Source organism: Macaca mulatta, chromosome 10, assembly GCF_049350105.2.
Source record: "Macaca mulatta isolate MMU2019108-1 chromosome 10, T2T-MMU8v2.0, whole genome shotgun sequence".
NCBI lineage: Eukaryota > Metazoa > Chordata > Mammalia > Primates > Cercopithecidae > Macaca > Macaca mulatta.
The window spans coordinates 30,902,956-30,927,502 of record NC_133415.1 but is presented as its reverse complement, the minus strand read 5'-3'; the positions used below and the strand labels follow the sequence as shown (position 1 = coordinate 30,927,502).

General features: G+C 40.0%; 1 protein-coding gene across 2 annotated transcripts in view; it reads left to right on the top strand.

The window, feature by feature from the left end:
- The window catches only part of LOC144331908 (uncharacterized), a 112,146-nt gene that overhangs the window by 516 nt on the left and 87,083 nt on the right, over positions 1-24,547 (top strand). For both annotated transcript variants that reach the window (XR_013399509.1, XM_077950611.1), the window contains exon 2: positions 1,412-1,593. The gene's annotated coding sequence lies outside the window, so the exon portion shown is untranslated. The remainder of the gene's footprint in view (positions 1-1,411; positions 1,594-24,547) is intronic.

Sequence of the window (24,547 nt, the reverse complement as noted above, 5' to 3'; positions counted from 1 at the left end):
TGCTGGTGGTGGGTGGCGTGTTAGGGGTGCTATCTGGTGCAGTGTTGTCTGTGTCTGAGGGCGGGTTGGGTGTGCTATCCGAGGCTATAGTGCTAGCAGACAGGTTAGAATCACTGTTGGTGTTGCACCGCTTGTGTCAATTCTTAGGTCGGGTGTCCTATTTGGGGCTACAATGCCGGCAGTGAGGGGCGGGTTGGGTGCACTATCAGGGGCTACACTGCCCAAGGTAGGAGGGTGGGTGTGCTATCCCGGGCTTCACTGCCCATGGCGGGGGGCTGGTTGGGGACGCTATCGCAGGTTGCTTTGCCAGTGGCAGGGGGTGAGTTCAGTGTGATATTGGGGACTGCATTGCCGGCTGTGGGCGGTGGTGGTTGGGGGCGCTATCAGGAGCTTGCACTGTCAAGGGAGAGGCGGGTTAGGTGAGCTATTGGGAGCTGCCTTGCCCGAGGTCGGGGGACGGGTTAGGTGCGCTATTGGGGGCTAAACTGCCCACAGCGGGGGGGGGGGGTTTAGGGGCTCTGTTGGGGGCGTTGCATTGTCAGAGGCGGGTTAGGGGCACTATCAGCTGTTGCACTGCCCGTGGCGGGTGTCAGGTTGGGGGCGCTGTCGGGTGCTGCAGTGCTTGTGGGGGGGACGGGTTGTGGGCACTGTTGGTTGCTACACCGCTGGTGGTGGAGTAGTTGGGGGTGCTATTGGGGTTACACTGTCAGCGGTGGCGGACAGGTTGGGGTGCTATGGTATGCTACACTGCCATGGGAGGGCAGGGGGTGGGGTGTTGGGGGCGCTATCTGAGGGCAGCATTGCTGGCAGTAGGGGGCGGGTTAGGGGCGCTATTGGGGGCTGCACTGCCGGCAGCAGTGACAGCAGTGGTCTCCAAAGAAGGGACCATCTTCCCCTCCATGGACTCCAGGCTGTACAAGGTGATCTCCTCCTCCTCGTACTCAGTGCAGAGGGCATACAGTGTTTCCGCAGGAATACTGAGCACGGCAGGGCCCCCCACACGCGCCGTGTTTATCTGGCTTACGTTCTCTTGCTCTGTATTGTGGAGACTGCCTGGTACACGGAGTAACGTGCACCACGTCGGGGACAGGGCTCTCTGGGTGGAGGCGTCAGGAATGAGAGCCCGCACTTGGGTGGTGAGGCCTGGCTGTGTCTGACTTTTTGCTGCTTCTGTTCCCCTAGGAGCACAGCCCCGGTGGGCCCAGTGATTCCTGTGGAGTGGGGAGCCGGGCACTGTGGTGTCTCCAGTGCCCACCACAGGCTCCAGTTCATGGTCAGCTTGGGCTGAAAGGAGAGGGTGGACTTCGGAGGGTGGGTGTCAGTGCCTTCGCCGGAAACTGGCACCTGACACCCAGTGGCCAGCATAACCAAAGTGAGGCTCTAATGCTACCACTGCCTGCATCTGTCCTAGGTTTTTCTGGCTTTGCCCACCCAGCTGTCCGTGCCCACCTAGAGGAGGAGGAGGGGCCGCCCTGCTGCATGCTGGAGGCTGGAGTCTGCAGATGGTGTGGTACTGTGGCTCGCATTGCTGCGGTTGGTGGCAGTGATGGAGACTGGAGACTGCAGCTCGACCCCAGCGATAGGAGGCTGGAGGTAGGAGGGTGCCCGTTGGTGGCCACGTGGTAGGATCCTTGTAGGGTGGGGCTGGTGCATTGAGGGTGATAGCAGTGGTGGTTGTATTGGCATGGGCATTAGTGGTAGCAGCAGCAGCAAGTCTGTGGGCCGGGAAGTGGGTAGTAGGAGGCCTGTGGGGCCCAGGCTGGCTTGGGGTGGGTAGGAACCAGTGGGTGCTGCGCTGTGGGCCTTGGTGGCAGCAGTGGAGGTGCGGCCAGGGCGAGGAGGAGTTCTCCCCTTTCTGCAGTCCCTGGAGGGCGCCTTCTTCCTGCTGGCTCCTGAGCCAGGCATGAGTGGCAGCATTGTCTCATTCTTAACAAAATTTAGGGGGTGACTATTTGTATATCTTCTTGCTTTTTTTTTTTTTTTTGCGTTTTGTTGTGTTAATCTTGGACTTTTTCAAATATCATTAATCAGGGAGGGGAGAAAAGGTATCATAATAGGCTTTCTAATTCCATCAGTTGTTCTTTTTCCTTTCTTCCAGTCTTTTTTCTTATCACCATCGTCTTGTTCCTCTCTATTTTCTTACACTGCCGCTTATATTTCTGGTTTCTATTCTTGTTTCTTCTGTTTCTCCTGCTTTTTGTTTTCTTTGTCCCAAGCAATGGCCTTAACAAACCGAAACTGAGTTAAAAACAAACTACTTGTCAGTGTGCTGTACTTTAATTTAATTAATTAATTTATTTTTTGAGACGGAGTCTCGCTCAGTCACCCAGGCTGGAGTGCAGTGGCACGATCTCGGCTCACTGCAAGCTCCGCCTCCCCGGTTCACGCCGTTCTTCTGCCTCAGCCTCCCAAGTAGCTGGGACTATAGGCACCTGCCGCCATGCCCGGCTAATTTTTTGCATTTTTAGTAGAGACGGGGTTTCACAGTATTAGCCAGGATGGTCTGGATCTCCTGACCTCGTGATCCGCCCACCTTGGCCTCCCCAAAGTGCTGGGATTACAGGCGTGAGCCACCGCGCCCGGCCTGTGTTGTACTTTTAAAATAATTGGTCCATTACTGTGTTTTAGAGATGAGGAAACAATGTAGTTGCATAATGATTTAGTTACTTGAATAGCTATGCTTTTGTGATGCTGTTAATGCATTTTAAGTAGTTATGCAAGGAATCAAAAAATGAAGCATTAAATACAGGTAGCAAACAGTCATTTCATCTCTCTCCCATATAGTCTGAAGATAAATGCAAGTCATGGGGGTAGTAAGTTCCAATTTATAAGATCATTAAGTGAACCACATTGCCTTCATTTTATTTCTCTGCCATGGTTTTCAAGAGCGTTGTCATTTGCATGAGCAAACCTCGTGCATCACCACATCTTAGCAACAGGGAAGGGAAGGGGGGAGGATCATGTGTATAATGTTTTAAGGCAAAGATTCACAACCAAAAACAAGGCTTTATTAACTTTCATCTTTAAGAACCTGCAGTGCTGAGCCCTGTTTATTCCTAGTATTACTGCCTTTGATATGAACTCTCTTAAGTGGTCCCTTTAGAAGCTAATGCATTCTATTGACTACTTTAAAGAAAGTCTCTATTGTATCATTTTTTTCAAGCCCACAGAAATGTATAAGGCCTATAATTTTTGACACTTTTTAATTATTTTTAAGGTTATGATCATGTAAAATACTGTTGATACATGTGAAAATATGCGTAAGTACCACTAGATAGCTTATTTTGAAGAGGTAGTGTCTAAATTTTTGTCCAGAGTAGATTGGTTGCAGTTTCTTAGGTGTGTTTTCAATACATTGCCTCAGTGTTTTAAAGTGTATAGAACTTTGAATATGCTTTAACCTCATATAGTCCTTTATTTATAGGGTGTTTAATATTTCTAAAGACTAAAGATGTCACAGGCCTCTTTAAGGTTCAGTAATTTTAAGATTGGAAATTTACAGGGTTAGAATCCAACAAATTCAGAGGAAAATTGTTAAATTTTATAGCTGTAGGGCAGGAAATGAAACCCAGGTTCTAAGCTCTAAGCAGGGCCATGAGCTACCATGCAAGGGCATCAGTGACTGGGCATAGAATTGGAAGAATTAGAGGATGGTTCAGAGTGAGCTGTAGAGCCTCACTCTATGTGAACGTGAATTTTATGTATGTATGTATGTATGTATTTTGAGACAGAGTCTCACTCTGGAGTGCAGTGGTGTGATCTTGGCTCACTGCAACCTCTGCCTCCCAGATTCAAGCAATTCTCCTACCTTAGCCTCCCCAGTAGCTGGGATTACAGACGCACACCACCATGCCCGGGTAATTTTTGTATTTTTAGTGGAGTTGGGGTTTCACCATGTTGGCCAGGCTGTTCTCGAACTCCTGACCTCGTGATCCACCCACTTCAGCCTCCCAAAGTGCTGGGATTACAGGCATGAGCCACTATGCCCGACTGTGAACATGAGTTTTTAAACTGCATGGTCCTTTGGGGTCCAGCTTCTCCATTTGTACAATGGGGACAGTACTAAGGTTTTCTTTTTCTTAGTTGACTGAATTATTTGCATAGTCTGTCATCTTGCTACTCTTGTTAACCCACATGAAAGGACCTAAGGTAATTTCTGACAGCCTGGGACTCCTTGTGCAAAACAGAAGGTGCCACAGACCCCATTTTAGGAGAAACCTTTGTTTTCCTCTTGGAACCCCAAGAACCGTAAGCAGACAGGTCCCTCTCAAAATCTAAGGCTCTGCTCTGTTTTGCCTTGCTTTACCTGACTTTTTTTGATTTGGGTGGGCATCAAAAATTAGGGGAGAGAGATCTAAAGAAAGTTGTGGATATGAATATATATTGGGGAGAGAGATCTAAAAGTTGTGGATATGAATATATATTTATGGTAAGATAGGTTATGAAGGAAAGAAACTTATATGAGAGAGGGTCTTGTATGGCAAATTCTTGTCCTAAAGTAGAATGACTAATTATTTAGGAAAGCAGGAAATATAAGACAAATCAGAAAGTCATAAGATGGAAAAGTTTACAACTGGCAGATACTCTCCTGTCTAGAAGTGTTGTATGTGTGATGTTTACATGAAGGAGCTCTAATTAATTGGATTAAGCGAGAATGAAAGCTCTTAAATAATTTGTTAGAAAAATAGAAACCCTAATGCCTTTTATTTCATGTGACTTCAGTAATCTTTGGGAAATAAAGTTTTACAATTATTGGTGGTAAAAAGTCTCCAAAATGTAGACATTTGGCCTAAATTAAGTCAGAGGTTAAATTGGCTAAGGGCTTTAATGTCATAAACTGCTTCTTTGACTTTGGAAAATTGTTCAGTTTACCTGGTTTGGAGCCATAAGATTTCTAGGTAAGGCCTGGGGACGGGTGTAGTTAGTCGTGTCTCCTAGCTATGCTGGAAGAGAGTTAGACTTTATCTGCAGTTCTGATTTGTATCCTGGACTCAGCACCTGGTATGTAATTGAAACTGCTTACATTGAAAAGAAAAATTGTGTTTTGGTTTTTGAAAGGCATGGGAATATTTTTTTTCCCAAAAAGCGAGTTTTGGCAAGTTTGGAAAGTTTAAAAATTATTTTTAGTTGTAAGAAAATAAAGTTTAAGCAAGTTACAGAAGGTTTATGAAAATTAACTTTGTGAAGGATTCTGTGTGTGAGCAAGTTGACTGAAATTAAGAGAGACAGGAATGTTAGGTGTAATAAGTGCAGGTACCCTTCCACTTTATTTTCTGTTTCTTAGGTTATAAATATTCACTATGTACAACATTTCTAAAAACCCCTTCACTATAATATTAAAACGTAACTGTGTTCTCTTTGTATTGCCTTTTTTCTCATCCTGAAATTTCAATAGTAGATTTAGATTCAGAAGATGTTGGGGAAGCACCTTATGAGAGTGTTCTAAGTGAATTTAAGGCGAAGGGTTTTCTGTACATGGGTGGTTATCACAGCATCACTTGTTGCAGCAAAACACTGGGTATCGACCTCAATGTTTATCAGTGAGGAACTGTTTGGATAAATGATGATTTGTGCCTTGCATGGCTCAACTATTCAAAAACACCCTCTTTTCCTCACTTGCCTTACCTTTGGTTCTGGGCCTGGAGCCTTTCAGAGGTTACTCTGGACAATGGACTCCTGTGTCCTGTGACTAATCTGGACAGCGGCTTCCTATTTCATTCTTCACCATCTTCCAAAAATTTGTGAAGATAATTTCTTCCTTGATGACCCCAAACTGTTGGTTTACTTTGCAGTTAACAATTTCATGCCTTCACTAGATTACCTGTGTGAAGGTGTGGGGTGTATGTATTCATACTCAGGAAGGAGCAGAGGAAGACAGCCACAGCCAAATGAGTAATCTTACACTAAATGTTCATTATAAGAATGTCGATACATTCATAGATGGTAAATCTGTCAGTAATGTTTACTTGTATGATTCTTGGTTAAAACCACACTCACTGGTGATAACTGTGCTGAATGGATCATAGGTGTTATACTTACGTGTGGGAATTGCATTCAAACCACCAATGCCTGCCTACTCAATTTTTGTTGCCTTTTGGTTAAAAACTCTTGTGAATGTTTCCCTGGCATGCAAATATGGGAACTGCAGTTTGATTCTAAGTAGAAACACTTCGGTAGTTGAAATGCCATAAGAAGACATACAGCTGTTAATGGGCAACAATTCACTGTTGGTTAGGAATTTACATTGCTACTTACCATATCCTTCTTTAGCCAGACTTTGTGCCAAGAAAATGAAATTTTCGTTTTTAAAATTTTTCTCTAGAGTAATTGTACAATATGGCTGTTATCAAACCTGATGCCGTAATTAGTAGAAAAGGTTTAGAAATTAAAAGAAAACTAATATTTTCCACCTATGGTTAAATTAATTGCAAAATAACATCCTTTTGATTGTCAGATTGGAGACAAGCTTATTGCTAAGGGTGAAATAAAACGTAATGTGTTGCTGGTGCTAATTCTAAAGTGTTTGAGCACTTTATTTCTTTACAAAGGCCCAATCTACTCATGTGTCCTTCTGTAAATAATCCTGCTCTACCAGCATCCTATGTAAATTTTAAAAATTATAGTTCTTATATTAGATTGTAACAAATGTTCTTGTTTAATTATATGCAATGCAATCTTGTTATAAGCTCACATTAGCTTGTCTTATTCCCTGTATGTTTGTTGTAAAATGTGTAGTCCTTTTCAACATATGATAGCTTAAGGATGGATTTAATATTTTGTTTTAGAACCAAAATCTTTTATCTTATATACAGGAAAATTATATTCATATTCAGAGATCAGCAAACATTTCCTGTAAAGGGTGAAATGGTAACTATTTTCAGGTTTTCTCAGCTTGTGGTCTCTGACAATTAACCTCTGAAGTCATACCCAGGCAGCAGCAATAATGTTTAAATGAGTTACTGGGGCTGTGTTCCCATAAACTTTATTTACAAAAACAAGTGGTGGGCCAGATTTTGGCTGCAGGGTATAGTTTGCGGACCCCTGAACAATGACTTTTTCTTGAAACAACACAATTGAATTGAGATTTGAAAGAATGTTGAAGCAGCATTGTTTGGGGTAATATCTGAGGTTTGTCATCTAACACTAGGAAAATCAGGGATGTAGACACACAAGAAGTGAGTTCAAGAGTGGAGGATTAATAGGTGAAAGAAAAAGAGAATAGCTCTCTCTTTTGCAGGGGGAGAGGGGCACCTGAGTGGGTCTTCCGGTTTTGTGGTGAAATGCACAAGGTTTTATAAAGGAGCTTGAGGAGGTGGTGTCGACTTACGCAGGGCCTGAGAGATTGGTTGAACCAGGTGTGACGTTTGCATGGCACATGAAGAAGCTGGCCATCCCACACTAATCTTTTATTATGCAGATGAGTTCTCTACCTTACCCGGCACCGTATTGTCTGCTCCTTACTGTACCTGTGGTTGACAGAGAAAAGGGAAGGTGGAGCGCCCCCGTGTTGAACATGCCTGGCCCACAGGTAGGCTTTTCCTATTGGCACAGCTGCCAGCATTCCCATGTGAGCTTATCAATGTCTGTAGCTCAGTTTTACAGGATGCTCTTTGTTAGAAAAGAAATGATACAGGGGCCTCTTTTCATTAAAAGGAAAACCTTACCTAGGACTTCCTTACCCTCACTATCTGCCTACATAATTTCTGTCTTCATCAATGTTGCATGTGCAATAGAGAAGGTGACATGTAGGGAGCTGTGCCAGCAGGGGTTGGATATCTCTTGATGAGCTTCCCATCATGCATTCTTCCTCACCTGTGGCAACATCAGCATTGATTACAGCATCTACAGTATAGTAGATAGGTCCACAGGTCATGGAACATATACTAGCTCTGCCAATTATATGTTGATTTAAATAACATCATTCTCTAAGGGCAGCCTTTTTCCCCCCAGATTCTGGTATGTATGTGGAGTTGGGCAGAGACACCAAACTGTACCCCATTTCCTTATGTAATGCTTGTACTTTTAAAAGTGTTTCAAAGATTATATCACATACTAGTAGTTTACTGTTTCTTACTCAAATTTGTTTTAATAGTCACTATGGTGAATGTTTTCAAAATTCTATAGATCTTTGGGTTGAGGTGATACTATAAAGTATGAGTTCATCTCATTTTTTTTTTGTGTTATCTTAGTGACATTTCAGAGACATAATGCATGTCTGCAAAACACTTCTCTCGAAAACAGTGAAAGGCTACGTAACAGGACAGACAAAAATGAAGGTTTGGCATAATGGCTCACACCTGCAATCCCAGCACTTTGGGCGGCCAAGTCCGGTGGTTCACTTGAGCTCAACAGTTCAAGACCAGCATGGGTAACATGGCGAAATCCATGTTCACAAAAACTACAAAAATTAGCTGTGTGTGGTGGTGTGTGTCTGTAGTCCGAGATACTTGGAGGGCTGAGGCAGGAGAATCGCTTGAGCCTGGGAGGTCAAGGGTATGGTGAACTGAGATCGCGCCACTGCACTCCAGCCCGGGTAACAGAGCGAGACTCTGTCTCAAAATAAACAAAAATTTATAAAACAAAGAATGTTTCTAACTGTAATAAAGGAGAAGTTATCAAGCTTAAGTGTTGATTAGATTTAATCTTTGATTTCCAGGCACTATGTTACTTAAGAAACATGATTTTTGGATATTTGAAAGTTCAAATTGGAAACTCAGGAAAGGGGTCACTAACGTGTTAAGAGTATTCTTAACACCTTAGTGCCTATGCAGTATCGACAAAGCCAATGGAACCAATGGAGCATTTGCTTTCATAATAGAATATAAGTGTTGCTGGGTACTCTCAAATCAAATTGAGCTCACATTATTGGTGTCATTTAATATAATTACTGAATTTCTTTGAATCCAGTTTCCACTTTTAAAAAATTATTTAGCTCATTAAGCTCAAAACTTCTCTGTTACATTTTATTACACTTGAGTGGCATGTGAACTGAGTTTTGTCATTGAATTTTCTTTAAAAAAGGTAAAGCATGGTTAAATTTTAAATTACATCCTTCCTAATAATTTGGCTGTTTTCGTTGCTATAAGAGTAAGTTGTACTAGAGTATGAGTTACAGCATTTACGAATTAAAACCTAATAAGATAAAGTAATTTTGAAAATAGATTATTTAAGAAGTACTTATAAAGGTATGTATGCCTTTATGAATGATTCAGAAAGCCCTGTTTTCATGAAATTGGGTTAACATTTTGAAGCAATTCACTTCAATAGAAATATTTCAGAGTCTCTAGATCGTGCCTTAAAAACTCTGTTATCTTGGGGGCTTGAAAAGAGTCATCTTTGTTTGTTTTATTTTTGAGCCATCTCAAACCTTGTGCCTTATAGATTTTGCTGAGGTTTTTATAGAAAATGAATTGTAAGCTTGTGGTCTGTAAAGCCTAGGAAACAAACTTAACTTGTTTTACATGTGATCCCATGACACCTGGATTCGCTTACTCTCTCATTGAATTTTACTAAAGAAAGATTTATTGTAGAAGCTGAGGATAAGACAGTGCTCACTGAAGAACAAGTTGTTTACTTCTGTAGTCAAATGGCAGACCGGGTATGAACTTTTTTTTAAAGAAAGTCGTCGTGTGTTTAAATACAGTGACCTCCTGTAAGCTTTAAATCTTTATTACAGAAAAGCAAATGAGTAAATCTGACCAACTAAATAGGCTCCCGGTGTCCCTGTTGGTGTCCATATCATGGAGATGACAACGATAGTGGCTCTGAAGAAATCTTCTATAGAAATAGTGGCTGCCAAGCCAAACTGGGTGGTCTGATTGTGTTTTGTTGGCATGAAGACCTCTTGATGTCATGTCCTCCAGAAGCCCCTGCATGAGTCCTCTGGAAGTGAATATCCAGTCCTTTCTTTTAGATTTTTATTCTGGGTTGAAGGCTCTTCGTCATCAGCTTCACAAGAATGCTTTAATCCTTTCTTTTCTTTTCTTTTTTTTTAAAATTTATTTATTATTATTATACTTTAAGTTGTAGGGTACATGTGCATAACATGCAGGTTTGTTACATATGTATACTTGTGCCATGTTGGTGTGCTGCACCCATCAACTCGTCATTTACATCAGGTATAACTCCCAATGCAATCCCTCCCCCCTCCCCCCTCCCCATGATAGGCCCCGGTGTGTGATGTTCCCCTTCCTGAGTCCAAGTGATCTCATTGTTCAGTTCCCACCTATGAGTGAGAACATGCGGTGTTTGGTTTTCTGTTCTTGTGATAGTTTGCTAAGAATGATGGTTTCCAGCTGCATCCATGTCCCTACAAAGGACACAAACTCATCCTTTTTGATGGCTGCATAGTATTCCATGGGACAAGAGAGAGTTTGGTCGGGAAAAAGCCTGAGAGAAAGGCCTTAAGAAAAGAAAGGTGTAAATGTGGCACATATACATATACCTTTCTTTTCTTAAGGCCTTTCTCTCAGGCTTTTTCCCGACCAAACTCTCTCTTGTCTCGGGGAATATAATAAAGGCAGTGCTATGAATTAGAAAGTTTACTGGCAGCCGGGCGCGGTGGCTCAAGCCTGTAATCCCAGCACTTTGGGAGGCCGAGACAGGCGGATCACGAGGTCAGGAGATCGAGACCATCCTGGCGAACACAGTGAAACCCCGTCTCTACTAAAAAAAAAAAAAAAAAAGAAAAAGAAAGTTTACTGGCTTGGGAGTCAGGAGACCTCACTTCTAGAAATGCACTGTCCAACATGGTAGTTACAGTTACTAGTCATGTGATCATTTGAATTTAAATTCATTAAGATTAAATTGCATTAAAAATTTGACATCTCAGTTGCACTAGCCACATTTTAAGTGCTCAGTACTCAAATGTGGCTACCATGTTGGAGAGAACAGAAGAGTGTGTGCATCATCACGGAAAGTTCTTACTGGCCAGCCTTTCGTAGAACTAGCGGCACCACTCACGCCGTGTCTGTTGGCCCCAGCTTTTACATGTGTAGAAGGAAAGGATTACACCGGTTGCATCATCATCAATTGTAAACTTTTGAAAAAATCCAATTCCTGTGCCTCATTCTAGACTTACTAAGTCAGAAACTCTGGGGTTGGGCTCCAGAAATACATATTTTAACAAGCCCTCCAGATGACTTGGAAACATCCTAAAAATTGAGAATATTAGACTATTGTTAAGATTTTAAGTCCTGCTAGCTTTGAACTGCTACCACTAAAAAATGTAGGATACTAGAGGCTGGGAAGGGATAGGGAGAGACTTGTTAAAGTCATGAACCAAAAGTATCTGAGACAGGTTGCAATCAATTTTGAAAGTTTATTTTGCCAAGATTAAGGACACAGCCTCAGGAGGGTCCTGATGACATGTGGCCAAGGTGCTTGGGGCACAGCTGCGTTTTATATGTTCTAGGAAGAGATGAGACATCAGTCAATGTGTGTGAGATGTACATTGCTTCTGTCTAGAAAGGTGAGACAAATTGAATCAGGTTTGGGGATGGGTGCTTCTAGGTCATAGGTAGATAGGAGACAAACGGTTGCATTCTTTTGAGTCCTAATTAGCCTATCACTGAATACACAATCTACATGGGAGATGCCATGGAGGAATAGTCACTCATGCCTGAGTCTGGCTTAGTGAATCTGCATTTTTACGTAAACAACTGGGCAGAGAAAGCCATCAGATACATATTTGTCTCAGGTGAGGAAAGGGATGACTTTGGGTTCTGTCCTTTGTCCCCTACCTGTGAAGATAATCTTATCAATTTACATTGCCAGTGTGAAATTCAACAGAACTGTTTTAGGGTAACGATCTTGAGACCTGCAAGAAATTTCCTTTCTGACAAATTATGAGGGAGGTATATAGCTTTTGAAATCTTTGTAGTTACCTTATTTAGAAATAAAATGGGAGGCAGGTTTGCTTGATGGAGTTCCCAGCTTGACTTTTTCCTTTGGCTTAGCGATTTGGGGATCCAGGAGATTTATTTTCCTTATTTTTCCTTATTTTCTGGTCACTATACGTTTTCTGTTGTGAAACATTACTATGTCCCCGGTGAATATATACAATTACTTGTCAATAAAGAACAAAAAACCCCAAACAATACAAATGTATTGTTAATAGGAGATTCATGAAAGCAACATTCTCTTACCCAGGAAGGAAGATTACCACTTTCCTTAGGGAATCTAAGAAGTGACAGTTTTTAGTCTATTGAACCTTTATAAACATACGAATATCCAGTCCTAAAAATTAGAAACAGTGTATCTGAGAAAGTACACTGTGATGTGCTGTATTCATAAAATGGAACCTGTGCTTTGATTTAACAAGTTCAAAACACTATTGTGTAATCTAAGAAGTGATGTTTCTGAACATGTTGAGCCTTTATACAAAAATACAAATATTTAGCCCTAAAAACTAGAGACAAGCTATCTGTGAAAACGCCTTGTGATGTGCTGTTTTATATCACAGAATTGAACTTGCATTTTGATAAAACAGCTTCCAAACACTTTTCTTGTAGAATCTAAGAAGTGACATTTCTCAGTCTATGAGCCCTTACAAAAATGTATGAATATCCAGCCCTAAAGACTAGAAACAAGTGATCTGTCAAAATGCTTTGTAATGTGCTATTTTATCTCACAGAATTGAACCTGTGTGTTGATGAATTAGATTCCAAACTCTCTTATTGTAGAATCTTAAAAGTGACATTTTAGAGCCTATTGCGCCTTTAGAGGAAGGTACGAATGTCCAAAATACTAGGAAAAAAGCTATCAGTGAAAAAGCTTTGTGATGTGCTGTTTTATGTTACAGAATGGAACTTGAGTTTTGATGAAACAGCTTTCAAACACTCTTTTTGTAGAATCTAACATTGACATTTCTGAGTTTATTGAGCTCTTATATGAACATACAGATACTTAGTTTCAAAAACTAGAGACAGTGCCGAGCACGGTGGCTCATGCCTGTAATCCCAGCACTTTGGGAGGCCAAGACGTGTGGATCACCTGACGTTGGGAGTTTTAGATCAGCCTGACCAACATGGAGAAACCCTGTGTCTACTAAAAATACAAAATTAGCCGGGCGTGGTGGTGCATGCCTGTAATCCCAGCTACCCGGGAGGCTGAGGCAGAAGAATTGCTTGAACCTGGGAGGCAGGAAGTTGTGGTGAGCCAAGATCGTGCCATGGCACTCTAGTAGCCTGGGCAACAAGAGTGAAACTCCATCTCAAACAAACACACACACACCATACAAAAGCTATCTGTGAAAATGCTTTTTGGTGTGCTGTTTTACGTCACAGAATGCAACCCGTGTTTTGATGCAGCAAGTTCAAACCACTCTTTTTGTAGAATCTAAGAATTGATTATTTTGATCCTATTGAGCTTTCATAAGAAAATATGAATATCCAGTTGTAAAAACTAGAAATGAGCTGTCTGTGAAAATGCTGCGTGAGGTGCTGTTTTATATCATAAAATTGAACCTGGGTTTTGATTCAACAAGTTGAAATCAGTCATTTTGTAGAATCTGTTGACCTCGTGATCTGCCCCCCTCGGCCTCCTAAAGTGCTGGGATTGCAAACATGAACCACCATGCCTGGCTGAAAGTGCTTTTTGATATGCTGTTTCATAACACAGAATTAAACCTGTGTTTTTATGAAACAGGTTCCAAACACTTTGTAGAATCTGAAAAGTGATGTATCCAAGCCTTTTGAGCCATAAGAAAACAGGAATATTTAGCCCTAACTGCCAGAAGCAAGCTATCTTTCAACACACTTTGTGATGTGATGCTTTATATTACAGAAATGAACTTACGTTTTGAGGAAACAGGTTCAAAACCCTATTGTAGAGTCTTAAGAAGTGACATTTCTGAGCCTATTGGGACCTTATAGGAACATACAAATATCCAGTCCTAAAGTCTAGAAACAAGCTATTTCGGAAAACACTTTTTGATGTGCAATTTTATAATACAGAATTGAACCTGCATTTTGATAAAACAGGTTCCCAACTCTTTCTGTAGAATCTAAGAAGTGACATTTCGAATCTATTGAGCATTTATAGGAACATACGAGTATCTTGCAATAAAAACTAGAAACAAGCTATCTGTAAAAACACTTTGTGATGTGCTATTTTATGCCATGGAATGGAACCTGTGTTTTGCTTCAACAAGTTCTGAACTCTCTTTGTAGAATCTAAGAAGTGATGTTTTTGACCTTATTGAGCCCTCATAAGAAAATACAAACATCCAGCTATAAAAACTAGAAACAAGCTATCAGCGAAAACACTTCTTGATGTGCTGTTTCATATCACAAAATTGAACCTGTATATTGATTAAACATTTTCCAAACAATTTTTTTGTATACTCTTAAGAAGTGACATATCTGAGCCAATGAACATACATATATTCAGTCCGAAAAACTAGAAACACGCTATCTGTGATAACGATTTCTGATACCCTGTTTTATGTCAGAAATGGTACCTGTGTTTTGATTCAACAACCGTGAGACATTCTTTTTGTATAACCCTAAGAAGTGATGTCACCAAACCTACTGAGTTTTATAAAAAATATGAATAACCCTAAAAACGAGAAACAAGTTATCTGTCGAAAATGCTTTGTGATGTGTTTTATATCAAAGAATGGAACCTGAGTTTTGATGAAACAGCTTCCAAACACACTTTCTGTAGACTCTAAGAAGTGACATTTCCGAGTCAGTTGAATTCTTACAGAAAAATACAAAATCCAGTTCTAAAAACTAGAAACAAGCTACCTGTAAAAATGCTTTGTGACATGCAGTTTTGTGTCACAGAACGGTTCCTGTGGTGATTCAACATGTTCAAAACACTCTGATGTAGAATCTAAGAAGTGCTGTTTCCAAATCTATTGAGCTTTTATTAAAAAAGTAAAAATATCCATCCCTAAAAACTAGAAAAATGTTATCTCTGAAAATGCTTTGTGACATGCTGTTTTATGTCACAATGGAATCTGTTAGACAAACATACAAGTATCCACTCCTAAAAATGAGAATAAAAAAACTGTCTCTGAAAATGCAGTGTTATGTGCTATTTTATGTCACAGAATGGAACCTGCGTTTTGATGAAACAGCTTTCAAACACTCTTTCTGTAGAATCTAAGAAGTGAAATCTCCAAACCTATTAAGCCCTTATGGGAACATATGGATATCCAGTCTTAAATACTAGAGAAACAAGCTATATGTGAAAATGCATTGTGAAGTGCTGTTTTATGTCACAGAGTGGCACCTGTGTTTTGATTCACCAAAGTTGAAACACTCTTTTTGTAGAATGTAAGAAGTGACATTTCCAAACCTATGGAGCTTCTATAAGAAAATATGAATATCCAGTCCTAAAAACTAGAAATAAGATACTTGTGAGAGGCCAGGCGCGGTGGCTCACACCTATAATCCCAGCACTTGGGGAGGCCGAGGTGGGCGTATCACGAGGTCAGGAGATCGAGACCATCCTGGCTAACATGGTGAAACCCCGTCTCTACTGAAAATACCAAAAAAAAAAAAAAAAGCCGGGCGAGGTGGTGGGCACCTGTAGTCCCAACTACTCGGGAGGCTGTGGCAGGAGAATGGCGTGAACCCAGGAGGGGGAGCTTGCAGTGAGCCGAGACCGCGCCACTGCACTCCAGCCTGGGCGACAGAGCAAGACTCCGTCTCAAAAAAAAAAAAAAAAAAAAAACCTGTGAGAACACTTTGTGATGTGCTGTTTTATGTCGCAGAATGGAACCTGTGTTTTGAGTTGACAAGTTCCAAACACTCTCTTTGTAGAATCTAACAAAGTGACATTTCCTCTCTTACTGAACCTTTATAGGAACATATGAATATCCAGTCCTAAAAATGAGAAGAAAAAAAAGTTACGAAATTGCCTTGTGATGTGTTGCTTTATGTCACAAAATGGAACCTTTATTTATTTATTTTTGAGACGGAGTCTCGCTCTGTCGCCCAGGCTGGAGTGCAGTGGCCGGATCTCAGCTCACTGCAAGCTCCGCCCCCCGGGTTCACGCCATTCTCCTGCCTCAGCCTCCCAAGTAGCTGGGACTATAGGCGCCCGCCACCTCGCCCGGCTAGTTTTTTTTGTATTTTTTAGTAGAGACGGGGTTTCACCGTGTTAGCCAGGATGGTTTCGATCTCCTGACCTCGTGATCCGCCCGTCTCGGCCTCCCAAAGTGCTGGGATTACAGGCATGAGCCACCGCGCCCGGCCGGAACCTTTATTTTTATTCAACACATTCAAAACTGTTTTTGTAGAATCTAAGAAGTGACATTCTCAAACCTATTGAGCCCTTGTAAAAAAATGCAAATATTTAGTCATAAATATTAGAAACAAGCTCTCTGTGAAAACGCTTTGTGATGTGCTGTTTTATATCACAGAATTGAACCTGCATTTTGATGAAACAGCTTCCAAACACACTTTTATACAATCTAAAAAGTGACATTTCCTAGCCTCTTGAGCCCTTCTAGGAACATGGATATCCTGTCTTAAGAACTAGAAACAAGCTATCTGTGAAAATGCTTTGTGACATGCTGTTTTATGTAGCAGAATGGAACCTGTGTTTTTAGTCAACAAGTTAACACTCTTTTTGTAGAATCTAAGAAGTGACATTTTCTATTTCATTGAACCCTTATAAAAAGATACTAATATTTACTCCAAAATATTAGGAAAAAACCTACCTGTGAAAATGCTTTGTGATGTGCTGTTTCATGTCACAGAATTGAACCTGCTTTTTGACGAAACGACTTCCAAACACTTTGTAGAATCCAAGAAGTGACATTACTGAGCGTATTGAGCTTTTATAGGAACGTACAAATATCCAGTTCCAAAAACTAGAAACAAGCTGTCTGTGGAAATGCTTTGTGACGTGCTGTTTTATGTCAGCAGTGGAACCTGCCTTTTGATGAAACAGCTTCCAAACAGTTTTTTTGTAGAATCTTATAATTGACATTTCTGGCCCTATTGAGCCCTTATAGAAACATATGAATATCCAGTTCTAAAAACTAGAAGGAAGCATCTGTGAAAATGCTTTGTGATGTGCTGCTTTTTGTCACAGAATAATACATACGCTTTGATTCAACAAGTTCAAAACACTCTTTGTAGAATCTAAAAAGTGAAGTTTTCGAGCCTGTTGAGACTTGATTTAAAAATATGAATATTCAGCCCTAAAAACTAGAAGCAAGCAATCTGTGAAAACGCTTTGTGGCATGCTGTTTTATGTTACAGAATGGAACGTGCATTTTGATGAAACAGCTTCTAAACACTTTTTTGGTAGAATCTAAGAAGTGACATTTTGGAGCCTGTTGAGCCCTTAAATAGTATAGAAAATATGAATATCCAATCCTAAAAACTAGAAACAAGCTATCTGGTAGAACGCTTTCTGATGTGTGCTGTTTTATGTCACAGAATGGTACTGGGATTTCAGTTCAGCAAGTTTGAAACTCTTTTTATGGAATCGAAAAAGTGACATTTGAGAACCTATTGAGCCATTATAAAAAATTCAAATATTCAAATATTAGCCATTATATGGAAGCAAATGTTTCCACACTACACATCTGACAAAGGTAGGATCTGTCTTAAAGTCCTTAAATAAGTCAGACCAAAAAACCCAATTAATAAATGGGTTAGGGACATGAACATACACTGCTCAAAAGATGTAACAGCCACCAATAAACATGAAAACATGCTCAACCCTCATTAATCATCAGAGAAGTGCAAATCAAAAGCACACTGGTCAGAACGGTGATTATGACACAGTCCACAAGAACAGATACCAGCAGGACAGAGGAGTGCCTCCGGGCAATTGATCATGATGCTTATGGATACTCATTTAGTGTTATTAATGAATTTCATAACAAAATGATCACCAGACAAAACTACAATATTTGCTTTTTTTCCCTGCGAAAGGAAAATAAAAACTTGGAATGCCAATTCACTATGCCAAAAGGAAAAGTTAAGCTGAAAGCTGAGTCACGCAAGAAACTGCCTTTCTTTTTTTTCCTAAGCAGATAGCTGCTGATAAACGGTTAAATTTCTCCAGAGGTACCTACTCTATGTTCACCTTATGTAAAGTGCTGATTTACTGAGCTAGGAGACAAATTAAGTAACTGACTATTTCTCTACCTGCTTGTTTTCTCTTGCAACATGTGGATTCAGTAATGTGACCATACCCTTCCTCTTTTCCCCTCAGCCTTCCTTTTCTCCCCTAAATATTGAAGCCCTAAAATGTTTTTGGAGAAAGGCGCAGACCTGTGGCCCAGGCATGTCTTTAACCTTAGAAGAAGAAGAAACTTGTAAATTGATTGAGACCTGTCTCAGACACTTTTTCGTTTACATCCCTTGTCTCAGAAAGCCAAACAGGCTTTGTCCCCACCCAGAGTAATTTGTGAATATTCAAGCAGTATCATTCTGATGTAAAATTTACATAAATTCTGGGGTTTACCAAAATGCAAATGAGCAAGCAGATCACTATTTATAGATAATGGCCTAAAAAATGATAAGACAAAATGCTGTGGAGCTTAATGTTTCTGAGTCTGCCATTTTCTAGTTTTGTAGTTTCGGGCAAGTTACCCAAAGTTTGCTGTACGTTATTATCTTGATATTTAAAGTAGAAGTAATAACTTTATTATAAAAGTTAATACCATAGGGTCCTTAGAAAAGTGTCTGGCATATAGTCACAACCCAGTCAATGCCATTATTGTCTTTACTGCTATTAGTATAATAATTGATACTAATTTTGATGCTGAGGTAAAATAATATCTGGCAGCTTTTAATTTGCTAATAATGTTAAATAACTGAAAATAGCTTTAAAAAGTGAAAATATCCGAATCAATGACAATATTTGATTTATATATATTTGATTTTTAGCTTTTTTTTTGCTCCTCCTTGTGTATTACTCCACTCATCACACTGATATCTGAGCACCTTTTAAAACACATCCAGCTTTCTCAGTTGTACTGCTTATTCCCTTTTCTTGTAATCCCAGCCTTCAAAGATCCTTTCTCTTTTTTCTAACTCATTTCATGAGTCCGTCACCTTGACCCCCAGTCATATCTCTCTTTAAGTCAATTCCATTAAATTGATGAGTTGGGCCAAACTTCACCCCAACTCAGTCTCTCTTCAGGCAGGAAAGAAAGTCCTCACACAAAAAGGAATGTGTCTTTCAACTCATGCCCTTTTTGAAGAAGCTTTCCAGACAGCTCCCTTACCAGTGATCTCAGTTATCCATCCTTTAGATAGCTGTGGAGTCCTATAGGGGCGCCATGTGGATGGTCATTCAAATGAAGCACACCTAAGCACTTGCATTGTCTAAAGGCCCATTGATTCATGTGACTCCCCTACCTGCACAGATAAGATGTTCCTGCCTGAATGCAGCAGCTGGAAATGGAAATTGTATTCTCTGTTAAGGCCGACTGTATTACAGCTTAATGATTTGCATTTTAATACTTGGAAGTTCTCATAAACATTAAAGTGAAAGAACGATTGGCTACATTGTTAGGTAGGTTCGGGTGTTTGTACAACCTGGTGCTATCTAACCTGCCTGAGTGAGCCTCAATCTTCCTTACTGCAGCATTTGTAAGATACCAATGCCTGTTTGAACTCATGTCTTACTAAGATTACTGCCAGGATTGAGTAACATATGAATATAAAAGCACTTCACAAATTAGAGTATTTCATAAATGTAATAAAAATCTGCTACATTTATAACATCTGTACTCTTTTCCTGTGTCTATTCTCATTTAAACATTGAAGTTTCTATCATAAAGATTTTGTAATCAGGTTACAATGAGTAGGATTTAACCTACAAGCAGTGATGTTAGCAGTTTTCAAATTTCCTAGATATGCTTTTAAGTTTTCACATTTATGTTGGTGACAAAATTCTGTTTCCAGTTTTGGTTTGCATCTTCTAAAACGGTGTCTTGGGTACTTGCTCTTCATTGAGACAGCGTGCAAACATGAAGAATATTAGAAAACAGAACACTGTATCTCAGCTTTTTGTGGCCTAGATAATTTACACACTGCTTTCTTGTCTCCCTGCAACCTCCTTCTCCCGGGTTCAAGCGGTTCTCCTGCCTTGGCCTCCCAAGTAGCTGGGACTACAGGCGTGTGTCACCACGCCCAGCTAATTTTTGTATTTTCGGTAAAGACAGGATTTCACCATGTTGGCCAGGATGGTCTCGATCTCTTGACCTCGTGATCCGGCCACCTCAGCCTCCGAAAGTGTTGCCATTACAGGTGTGAGCCACTGCGCCCGGGTCGCACACTGCTTTTTAATAAGCTGGTCTGTCTTCTTGTTTACATAGGCTGTGCTATAATCATTTAAAGTTCAAAATTACTTCTAAAAAAATTAATCCTTAAATATCCCTGCTGTTTCATGAGCTCTTTTACAATTTAGAGGAATCTATTTGTCACTGATGTTTAAAAAACAAAGTCAAAGCAGGGAGGCTTTAGCTTCATTCATGAACATTATTATAAAATGATCGAGAGCAAATTTTTTTTTGTCCTTGTGGTACTGTTTCTGCAGATCTACGTGAATTTGAGCATTTAAAGTAATACTAAATTTGTTACATCCTCTTCATCATTCACTTCACCACGGTAGCCCCTAGTGGTGAAAGGAGATGTGAATTGCTGAGTGCTCACATTGCAGGGAATTTCTTCCTCAGTTGAATAAAAAGGAGTTAAGCCTCTTTGGAAATGAGGGTTATAGCCTGTCAATAACTACATTTATTCCTGTTTTGAAGAAATCATAATTCTGGTGTCCAGCAAATGTAGATGCCAGCATTATTTAAAAAGTGATTGAGCAGAGAAATGAATTGAATTTTTGACCCACTCTGTCTTCCACCTTTCGTGGGAGCCTCTACAGGGGGATGAAGAAGAGGCATATAAGATAGAGAAACAATGATTGCTCTGTTAATCTACTTTAATTGATACTAAAATCTGACAGCGAATTACAAGTTCCAGGCAGCAAGGCTTACTAATTCATTGCTAATTTCAAGGCTCTCCTTCGCTTTCTTTTTGCCTTCAGCTCCTGCAAAGGACAGGCTTTTTTTTTTTTTTTTTTTTTTTTTGAGACAGAGTTTCGCTCTTCTTGCCTAGACTGGAGTGTAATGGCCCTTAACCTCTGCCTCTTGGGTTCAAGTGATTCTCCGGCCTCAGCCTCCTGAGTAGCTGGGACTACAGGGATGCATCACCATGCCCGGCTAACTTTGTATTTTCAGTGGAGACGGAAAGGCTTCTCCGTGTTGGTCAGGCTCGTCTTGAATTCCTGACCCTGGGTGATTGCCTGCCTCAGCCTCCCAAAGTGCTGGGATTACAGGGGTGAGCCACGGCACCTGGCCTAGGACAGCGTTTTATAGTTCAGTTTCTCAGTGTATCTTTGACTGCCCTTAATTAAACTTGACCTGCTTCACCACCACTGATGTTAATGGAGATGCAAAGCATTTTGCTGTTACAATGATAGCTCCGTTGATGGCTGTTCATTAACTGCTTTTCAAAAGTGCTGCTTTTAACTTTCATTTTATAAATATTTAACTGAATTTTTATAAAATATCTGCATAGAATATAGAGGTTCTGCTTACCTTTTTAATACATAGTAAAAAATCCCTTTTGTAATTTTATATTTTATAAGAATGTGTCCTTAATTCATACTTAACATAAATTCTCACACAAATAAGCAGTATCTCAAAAAAATCGATGATTTAATAGTTTATGACCCTTATACACGTAATTAATTCTAGTAAAATATCTTGGAAAAAAGAACGAGTATTTTTATATAGATAAAAAATTCTGATTCTTTTCTGGTCTTAATATAAAATTAAATATGTTAAAGAGAACTTATAAATTACATAGTGGTTCACTGCTCAGGAAAAAATGACAAAGAGGGTAAAATTAAAAGGATTAATTTTTCTTTAAGGCTGATGAATTAGCAACAGGCATCAATCTCTTTTCCTTCTCCAAACTTCAGACAAATGATGGCAAAATAATTTTTAAGAAGTCAATTTATACAGGCCAAAAACCTAAAGTACAGAGACTAGGAAAGACAATAATAGAACGGAGAGCAGTTGACGTCCATAACATTCCTATTATCTCCATTTTCTAGATAAGAATATGGAGAAGCGGAATCATTAAGCCATTTGCTGATTTTCACATACTCAGTAAGTGGCAAAGTTAGTATTGAAACCCAAGCAGTCTTGTTTTAAAGTCATACATTCAATCACTGTGCCATAATTCAATCCATTGTGAAGAATGGGAAGCAGGTGGAGAAGTGATTGATGAAGCAGGACTGCAAACGTGCTGCCGAAGTGCCTGCAGTGTGAAGACCCTACAAGACATCAGAAAATCTTCCAGTGAAGCTTGAGCAGCTCACCACTTGGAAAAACTGAGTGCTTTGGAAGGCAGGGTAAAGTGCAGTTCTGAAAAGAGAAGAATTCATCAAGTTCTAAATTGGTTGCTCTCTCTTACCCCACAGTGGGCAGTGGCCTCTCCATTTCTCATCATTTTTTTTTCCCTAAGTCTCTTGAATCTTAAATATACTATTCTGTGAATTAAACTTGGTAAACATTGGACTTTGACGAGAGCTGTTATCAGAAGTTTACATACTTTAATCAAAGGACCTGTAACCTTCTTCCCCTCCTTGGTTTCTACACCACCAGTAGACAATTACACTATACCAGCTCCCTTCCTAAAATCCCCTTCTAAAATGTAAATAGCCAAAGATCATCAGTCATTTGAGCAAAATTTTAGCATGAGTAGTTGAGACCTATAGTAACAACTAAAATAGACTGGGATAAAACAGAAATAATGTTTGGAATCAAATAACAGGAAAAATACTTATAACTGATATTGGAGCAAGAAAAAATACAATAAAAAAAGAATATGAAAAATAGATAACAAATAGCTATTGGAAAGGAATAAGAAATAAAATTTTTAAACCAGTGGAACTAAGACAAACCACAAAATAAGAAAATTCTATTAATAACAGGTGGTGGAGGGGACTGTATTTTTTTTTTTTCTTTTTTAAGGAGGATTTTTTGGGCTGGGCACGGTGGCTCAAGCCTGTAATCCCAGCACTTTGGGAGGCCGAGATGGGCGGATCACAAGGTCAGGAGATTGAGACCATCCTGGCTAACACGGTGAAACCCCGTCTCTACTAAAAAGTACAAAAAAAAAAGCTAGCCGGTAGTCCCAGCTACTCGGGAGGCTGAGGCAGGAGAATGGCGTGAACCCGGGAGGCGGAGCTTGCAGTGAGCTGAGATCTGGCCACTGTACTCCAGCCTGGGCGACAGAGCGAGACTCCGTCTCAAAAAAAAAAAAAAAAAAAAAAAAAAAAGAGGGATTTTTTTTCTTGTTGCCCAGGCTAGAGTGCAATGGTGGAATCGCGCAATCTCGTCTCCCTGCAACCTCCACCTCCTAGGTTCAAGCGATTCTCCTGCCTCAGCCTCCCAGGTAGCTGGAATTACAGGCATGTACCATCACGCCTGGCTAATTTTTGTATTTTTATTAGAGATTGGGTTTCACCATGTTGATCAGGCTGAATGGTCTTGAACCCCTGACCTTGGGTGATCCCAAAGTGCTGGGATTATGGGTGTGAGCCACTGTGCCTGGCCACTGTATCTTGCACATGTACCCTAGAACTTAAAAGTATTTAAAAAAAATGTAATTGCTGTGGAAGGCAAGAAAGGTTTAGGAGGCTTTCCGTATTGAAGAGGACTGAGGAGATAGGACAACTAATTGCAATACATGATTGCAGACTGGATCCAATACTGGAGGAAAATCATGCTATACAGAATTGGCTCAACTGATAAAATCAGAATACTAGCAGTAGATTACATCAAAGTATTGTATCAATTTTACATTTACTGAATCTGATACCATACTGTAGTTAAGAAGAGAATATTCATACTCTTAGGAAATACACACAGAAGTATTTAGAGGTAAAGGGTCATGATATATGTCACTTAACAAAAGACTTAGACAAATACGGGATATTTAAATAAAGGAGAATGATGTGCAATCTGAGAACAAGAAGTCCAGCAGAGAAAGGCAAAGATAGGGAGTCAGAGAGCAACCAGTGAGATGGGAGCAGAAGGATGGAAGGCTGGAGGAGTGATGTCTAAACATATTAAGAATGGAACGCAAATATTTTGATTATTTTGTATATATGAAGTTTGAAATTATCACTGACAATCTTACCAACGTCAGGAAAAATGAAGATACTGTGCTACAAATGTAAACTTAGAGAACAATATTTACATAGTCGTCATAATGTTAATTATGAAATATTGATTTCACCAAAACCAATTTGATTTAACACATTGAGAGAATAGTGGGAATAGAGTCCTGTAATTGGTGCATCTGCCGTAATTCTTATGTAGATATCCTAATAGTTAATAGGTAATGTTTAAAATTGATAAATCAAGATAACAATACCAGCATATTAGGTTAAAAATAAGATAATTACCAAAAGCACCAGATGAAAGAGCCAAACATTGTTTTCTCTATAGAACGGGACTATAGTGTAGAGAAGTGTTAAGCAAGTTGCCACTTACTCT